Source organism: Rhipicephalus microplus, chromosome 6, assembly GCF_043290135.1.
Source record: "Rhipicephalus microplus isolate Deutch F79 chromosome 6, USDA_Rmic, whole genome shotgun sequence".
Classification (NCBI taxonomy): Eukaryota; Metazoa; Arthropoda; class Arachnida; order Ixodida; family Ixodidae; genus Rhipicephalus; species Rhipicephalus microplus.
This window is the reverse complement of record NC_134705.1, coordinates 83571154-83579371: the sequence shown is the minus strand read 5'-3', so window position 1 is coordinate 83579371 and position 8218 is coordinate 83571154. Positions and strand designations below refer to the sequence as shown.

The window sequence follows — 8218 nt, the reverse complement described above, 5'->3', positions numbered from 1 at the left end:
GGGGTTGAAAGAGGGGCCTCGTCCGGCTGGGCTTCTCCGGCAGCTCTTTTAAAGGCGGTAGCCGGACTTCGGCAATTTTCCAGGGCTTGTAAGGGGGGCAGCGGTGATGTTGGTGGCGAACGCGTCGGAACCGACTCGAAGTCGCTTGACTCGGTTCCCGATGTCTCGGAGTTGGCGTCGTCAACCCTTTCCTGCCTCTCTCCTTCGTTGCCGGACGTGGTTTCCGTGCTGCTGCCGGTGGGCTGCTCCGTGTTAGTATCGGAACTTCCGGGCGCGAGCCCCTTCTACGTCGTGCGGCCGGCGGTTCTTGGTGTAAGAACTTGTAGGCGGGACGAACCGGAAGCCCTAGATGAGGGAGGGCCGCTTATGTTGCTGGGCGAAGGAGCAGGGTCGGACAATGAGGGGAATCCGCGAGCGATCGACGCGTATGAGCGCCGCCGGAAGCACTCTTTGGTTCCGTGTTGGCCGCCGCATCGTTTACACACCTCAACACAACCTTCTGTTTCGTGCCCGAAGGCTCCGCAGCGTTTGCAATACGGTGCCGAGCACGCGGAGGCCATGTGCCCGACTTCGCTGCACCGTGCGCACACTCGGCGCATCCCACGATATTCAAACATTACGCGGTGCCCCGTGATTGTCAGAAAATTGGGCACCGGGCGGCTCATTTCTGTCCTAATGACTCGTACCCCATTTAGCTTTGTTTGGCGCGTGGCTACGGTAGCAAAGGTGATGCCCTTCACTTTGCCGTACTGGCTGAGCGCGTTGCTTAGGATCTCGTCCGGTAAGTAGGCCGGATATCTGTTCGCGTTAACAAACGTAACCGGTGGCCCTACCGCTTTAACTGCTACGTTTACTCCGTTGACTTGGAAGCCCTCGGCTACCATTAGTTTTGTAGCTTGACTAGGGTTGCGGGTGCATACCAAAAATTTCGCGCCCCCCATATGTTGGAGCACAAAAACACTGTCCTCCCCCGCCGTTAATTCAACCGCGTCAATCAGGTCATCAATCGAAACATCTCCCTCTGGTGCATTAAACATAAAGCAATTCTCCCTCACCGGGAGGTCTGGTGTTGACGCCATTCTGGTGGGCGTTGCCGCTGGCTGCAAGGAGAGCGTGACTGGTAACAATACTGGTGTCGTGCAGTCTAGCTGCACTCTGGTAGGACGCGGCTCAGCCGGGACGGGCGCCGCTCAGGACTTGGTAGTGCCAGGTGAGCCGCAGGGGTGCTCCGTGACGGCGGACGTTGACCGGGGGCCTTGCTCCTCCTCCTGGCATGGGGTAGATGGGCTCCGGGCAGCGGGGCCCGAGACCAGGGGCGGCAGCCGCACGAACGGTGCGGTGGTGCCGCGAAGGCTTGTCTTGGAACTTGAACCCCAGGGGCCGACGTCAGGGTGACGTGACCCCGGGTCTCGCGCGATGACGCCAAGAAAACTGCTCACTCGACAATTGGTCTAGCCAAAAAGCCGAGAAGCGATGCAATTCATTAGCACTTAATTAAAATCCATTCTTTCACACCTCGTACTTAGTCCTGGCCAAAAGCCAGGCAAACAGTAGCAAAGCAATTCCGACGTCCACCCATGCACAACCAGCATTGTGCACCGACAGCGGCGGCGCTGGCTTCACGGCATTGCTTTTATCCCTAGTCCGCTTGAAGTTTCTTGTTTCGCTTACAAACATGTTAAAACTGAAACCTTCTTTTTCCCAGAGGTCAAAGCCACGCGTGCTTGCTTGCATGCGTACTCTCGAATGTAACCATGAGTCACACCAAATGCTTGCCGGCGAACATTATCAGGCATGTCGTGAGGGATGCTAAAGCACTTGTTTTAAAAACTGATGCATAGTGTACATGTCCAACTCGAGCACCAAAGCCTGGAAGGAAAAAAGAAAAAAAATGACTGTGCAAAATGTGACTACGTCACCCATCCAACATGGCTTCTACGCTGGCTGCCCAAGCAACGCCTCTGCAACGACGCCCACAATCATCGGCAAAAAGGTGTTGCCTTTGGCTGCTTCAGCGCGCTCAACGTATGCCTTGCAAGTTCCGACGTGGCGGAACACCGCACCGAGGTCGACGAAGGTCCTGCCGTAAAGGGCAGACCCGGGAATGCGTGCGAAACGTCTAACGCGTGCGTTGTGAAGCCGGTGAATGAAGGGTCATGTGGCAGAGGTTGACGGAACGTGAGTGTGCGACATGCCGCTGCGATGTCGTTCAAGCATTCAACGGGCCGGCAGGCTCTGCCTGTCGTGGTCGTTGCCTGTCGTGGTTTTTTTAGCTTAAAATGTGCGCAATGTCCAAGTTTTGCTGATTCCGAGGGGTAGGAGTGCTATAGCGGCGTGTACGAGGCGCTGGTGCGGCGCTCCGTCGATCGTGCCAGACGGACATGAGGCGGCAAGAAGGTGGTCGTCAAGTGGTCGCGGAAATCAGTGGAGAAGTACTCGCCTGCGCATTTCCTCGAATTCCGCTGAGTAACGTGCGAGAAGACTCGCGACAGACGGTCTTCGGGAGACTGGTGGTTGCACAAATGCGACCGTGCGTCAACGTGCAGCCATATTCGTGGATTATTTCGCCTCATTACGATAGCTTCGTCATTGCGCTCGCTGGTGTTGCTCGTTTTTGTTGGCCTTCACTTGTGGCTCACACCCACTGTGGGGGATTGGCCGGTTTGTTGTTCTGCTTCTTCGACTTCTACATACCCGGCTTAGTGAAGCTGTGAGGAGTGATTAGTGGGTACAGAGGCAAAGCACAGCAAAGCGCGCCCGGGGCGTGATCTCACGCGTCCTGGGTTCCACGGCGCTTCAGGTACGTGCGTGGTGCGTCCGTACGTCTAGTGCGCAATTTTCTTGGAACTTTCAGCAACTGGCGACTCCATTCAGGTGAGCGTGCGAGGATGTGTGTTGTAATTAACGAGAGCCAACAGTGGATGAGCTGGTACGAGATGGTGTTCATAAATGTAGTGTGTGATCAACAAGGCGATGCCCGCCGTGGTGGTCTAGTGGCTATAAGGTACTCGGCTGCTAACCCGCAGGTGGTGGGATCGAATCCCGGCTGCATTTCCCTGTGCTCAGATTAGGGTGCACGTTAAAGAACCCCAGGTGGTCTAAATTTCCGGAGCCCTCCATTACGGCGTCTCTCATAATCATATGGTGGTTTTGAGACGTCATACCCCACATATCATCATATCTTCATCAAGGTGATGATGGCTGAGGGCGCCAGCGAGGTAGCTGACCGCGTGGCAACGAATTACAGCCACCGCTGGCAGAAGCTGGGATCCAGGTCAGTGGACATAGAAAAAGCACATCGGGGCTTTGCCGCTCCACCGTACAGCAGGTGTGTGCGGGGTGGGTCCTGTGGCGTTCTTAGCGATTTTATTTTTTGTGATGGGGAATAGTGTAGATGCATAGACGTGGCGAGAGCACGCGTCTTCAGGTTAAGACTTCGCGTGAAGATGTGAAATAAAAATGCCTTCGTTTGTCACTGCATTTGTAAACAGAAACACCAACAACCATTTTTTAGAGGCTGTTTTATTTTTCGTTCCGAAACGGGTGAATTGGAAAAGCGGAATTAGCTTGGCACATACATACACACTTCTACACACATACACACACATCGTATACACACTTCTAGCTTTCCTCCGAAACAGTAATAATAAATTACTCAACAGTTTTATTAATATGAGTAGGGATGTTTAAAAAAATAAAAACTTGAGTATGTACGTGTGAACATACCCAAAAAAAAAGGTGGGGGGCCTTCAAATATGAAATTTTCACAGAAACATTTATTTTCCCACAGCAATCGATAGTGTAAACACAGCTAGCGCACTCCCCGCACGCGAATACCGCGTCAGCCGGGGCGGCGTGACGCCACCGTCTCGGACACTCGCCGCACCCACGCCGTTTACCACGACATCCTTGGTAAATTCGAACACTCTTTCTGTCATTGAATTCATTGTCGAGCTCCCCCCCGCAGGGGTGAGTTGGCCGATCCCGGAGGTAGTGCAATACCGGGCCAACCCGTGGCGGAGGTGAAGCAAGCTTCAAGCACTCCGCCGCATTGCAAAAATAAGTTTAATATCTTGGATCCAAATAGGATCCGTATCAGATATTAAGCTGATAAGAACAGAGTGAGGTTGTCAAAAGAGGCAGCACATGAGAGAGGAAGTAGAAGTCTCGGCCTTGCTGGCCCGACCAAAGGCCGCCCGGACCTCCGGGACCACCGGGCCAAACCAAGGGTGCGGCGCCCTACCGGCTGTCCCAGCGTCCACCCTTTCTCACCAAAGGGCTTGGCCAGTCGCCATGGCTTAGAGCCATGGTGGAGCTGCATTGGAGCAGGCCGGCAGAGCAGGGGCTGAGCCGCACGTCCACCCAGGGCCGGGGAACCCTGGGCTTAGTCGGGAAGGCCGCCTTGGGCGACCGCCCGCCAGCTAAGCAAGCGACCCCAGAGCTTATAGCTCAATACAGCGGTGATAGCGGGGTGAGCCTTTTGCCCACCGCGGAGCGTCACTCCCCTGCTGCTGCACCCCGAAGTGAGGCCGCCAAGTGGATCCCGCAGGCAAAAACCTTCGCGGGTCCAAAGACCCCAGACAGTCCTGCTGGAGAGGCCAGGTGGTCAGGGGTGGGTTTAGACCCACGCCCTAACCTCAGGACAGGGGAAGAACGTGTAAGTTGCGTGCAACTGCCCAGTCAGCTCCCGAAGGAGCCCGGTTTGGATGCACCGCAAGCGTAAGAAGGAAGCGGGAAAAGAGAAGCGAGAGGAGAAAGAAAAAAAAGAGTGAAAAGGGTTGTCCCCCCTTAAGGGGGGGCATCCAACCCCGGCCCAGGGCCAAAAATGTAGTCCCGAGAGGTAGGACTACACAAAGGGAAATTTTATTAACGAGTCACACGTTGCCCTCCACCGAGGGGCTACAACACAAATGGACAATAGGCTCAGGGTCACAAGATAACGTGAGAGGCACCGCGACATGGGTTGAAATCACACAGTAGCAGCAAAATACAATTTCCAGGTTACGGGCTTATACACCATTTCAAGGAGTGTTTACAGTGCAAAAATAACATGTGCATTCATTTTTTTTAATATAAAGAAGCATGTGATCAAACACACAGTTGCCTACACATGTGTTGAGAAATTGCACAAGCACAGTGTGTATTGTGGCTAAACAAAAAAGACTCTTGCAAAACACAGGAGGTTATACAGACTCAAGAGATGAGACGAGCACACGGACAATAAAAACGGAGATACTATTTTAAAGGAGAAACGTGCGTTATGAGGTCAACACCATACCGAACGACAGTTTGGTGGAAGAGGGTTAGAAGGGGGTGATGGGGAGGCGCAGCTTGCCATTTTGTAGTACGAAGAACCTCGTGTGCCATCGGCGAAGGAATTTTTCCTCGCCGCTGGTTTCGAGATCCTCTGACAGATAATGCCACAACATCAAGCGTATCTTGGCTAATGCGGGGAAGGCTGCCCGTACTGGTTTATGCCTAGCTTCGGCTAGGCAGCGTCGGTTCCAAAGCACGAACAGCGTGCACGCTACTACGAGTTTGGCGAAAGCGCCTCTGTTCCTGGCGAGGGCTGGAGGGGGGCGGATATGAAACTCTCTCGCCACTATCCGCCACACTGGCTTAGCTGCGGGGCACTTATGCAGGGCGTGTGTAAGAGTTTCTATGGAGGGACAATTGGGACAGCGGGCGGAAGGTACAATGCCCAGCCTGTGTAGGCGCTGGCGAGTTGGTAGGATGTCCCAATTCTTCCTCCACGAGAAGTCTGCTACCGGTTTGGGCATTCTCCACCCATCTCCATCTCTGCGCGCGTTCTGTTGCCATTTTTGGGACTGCCTGCATTCTTCCTGCGTCAACTGGTGCCGCGCAATGTCCTCCGCGATGCGAGCGGGTGGAGGTTTGTCAATATCATATTCGGAGGCGTCTTTCTCAAGCATCCGCATAGTGTTTGCGGCGCCCTTGTAAAAGCTTGAGGGAGCTTCCGCAAGCGGAGTGAGGGGACGCTCCGCATTCAGGAAGGCAGCGTTTGTGCTGCACCAGTAGCGCATGATGTCCCTCCCTACGTATCCGGGTGTTTGGAACAATGCCCTAGCCGTTTTTAATACGAGCACTTTGCTAGTAGTGGGCGGGTGTGATACTTCGAGGCCACCCTCGTCCGTCGAGAGGTGTAGGAGGGTGCGGCGTATGGGCGCGGGCTTGCCATCCCATAGGAAGGCGCCGATCATTTTCATTAGCCTTGAAGCTGTCCTGGCGGGCATCACGGCGACTCGACTGGCGTAATATGCAAAGGCGCAAATGGTGGTTGTCACTGCCAGGGCTTTATCGCGCAAAGACATGTGTTTGGGGCTGAGGCGTTCTATTGCCACTTGTGCGCGTTCCAACGCTCGCTGCCAGGTTTTCTCCGCCACACCGCCTCCAAAGAAGTAGATGCCCAGTACCTTGACGGTGTCCACTGCGCACAGCTCACCCAGGGCTTCTCGGGGGAAGGCGCCAAAGGCAATGGCCTTGCTTTTCTCCATGTTAAGGAGCGCGCCTGAGGCGTCCGCGTAGGGTGCGAACGTCTCCCAGAAAGCCTGTAAGCTTGCCGGGTCACGGACAAACAACGAAACATCGTCCGCATAGGCGAGCACTTTGATTGTGGCCTCCCCCGTTAGTGGAAAGCCCCTAGTTAAGTTTTCCTTTTCGTTCGTTGATCTCTTTGATGTGGATTGAAGTCCCGTCAAGGAGATGATCGGCGTCGATGAAGCAGGAGGCAGGTTAGAGGTAATGAAAACTTGAAGGTATATTACAGCGAAATATTTACAGTCATATGTACATTTTGCCGAAGCACACTCATGATAACACAGACATCAACAGCGTGTTACTCTTCTACTTAACTTTTCTTAAGTTGGAGCCTAGAACACTGTTACTACATACAACGTACTTAGTCTCACTGTTCGACCACCAAGTGGTTACGGCCCAGACTAAAGTTGCATCGTACGGAGTCGTACTGATCTATCAGTTAAGTGATTGCAGCCTCGACTGAAGAGAAACGAATTCCCTCCAGTCTTAAGCATCTTGCGGTAACAAAGAAAAAGGGGAGGGGGCCACTGCTGGTCCGCCTCAGCATTCTCTCATCCAATCTGTTTCCACTCAGATTAAGTCACTCCCTACTGGGCTGACCTTACTCTCGACAGCAGCGCTTCTACAGTTTAAACGGGCGTTTTGGTACTCTTTCCCCTCATGTCTCTCTCTCTCCACCTCCCACGCGCTCAGGAATTCTAACGCTCGGGAGATATCGGCATTGTAGACCCGGTACATTCATGCCCTATCCCACACCCAGCGAGCCGAGACGAACCTCCAAAGCCGGAAATTGAATGATTGCGCGCGGAACGTAATTGCCCCCGCAGGTAGCAAGCGGCCTTTGACTTTCTCCGCTTTCCCTGTGCTCGGGTCGTGCATCGCTGCGACTTTGGGCCGATCGCCAGGGCGGAGCGTGTCGCCTACTTCCACTGAGCTCGCGCCCGGCAGGGGAGGCAGGACGGGGTCGCTTAATCCCATTGGCGTTTGCCCCCGGCCGCGGCGACTTGTCTCTAAACCACAAACATTCCAAGCCGGTTAGCAGAGTGGGTTCGTTTCACATTGTGTATTTGTCCCCAGCAGCGGAGGAGACGGACGTAATTTGCATTCCAGAGGATGAGTGGTGTATAGTTACCGAGAGAGATCCGAGAAAGAAACTTTGAATAACGAAGCTTCTGGTGCTGTCCCATCCGCACGATCAACTTATGAGCGGCAAAACATAACACCCCTAATGCGGTCGTTGTGCATGATTCTTGTCAGCAGCGGCTCGAGCGAGAGTATGAAGAGGGTGAGGGTGGGCCCTAGTGGGCATCCCTGGCGGATGCCTCTCTCGTACGCGAAGTTAGTCGATGGGTCGCCATTTACGACTACGTGGCACGTAAGATCTCTGTACAGAAGGGCGATGCTTTCCACAAAGTGTGCGGGGAAACCGAAACGGCGCAGGACTTCGAGCATGTACTCGTGCCCAACTCGATCGAAGGCCTTCGCTTGGTCGAGCGATATGAAGGCGCCCGACAAAGATTTGGCAGTCAAGTATTCGAAGGCATCCCGCGTGACCGTCAAGTTGGCGAAAATTGAGCGGCCCGGCACTGCGCAGGTCTGTTGTGTTGAAACTATGGTCTGTAGCAGTGGCTTCGTGCGGTTGTTTAGCAGGGAAGCCACC

The 8218-nt window shown here is 54.1% G+C and overlaps 1 pseudogene; it reads right to left on the bottom strand.

Moving 5' to 3' along the window:
* Positions 1-3968: 3968 nt before the first annotated feature.
* Positions 3969-4143, bottom strand: LOC142766469 (U2 spliceosomal RNA; annotated as a pseudogene).
* Positions 4144-8218: the final 4075 nt, after the last annotated feature.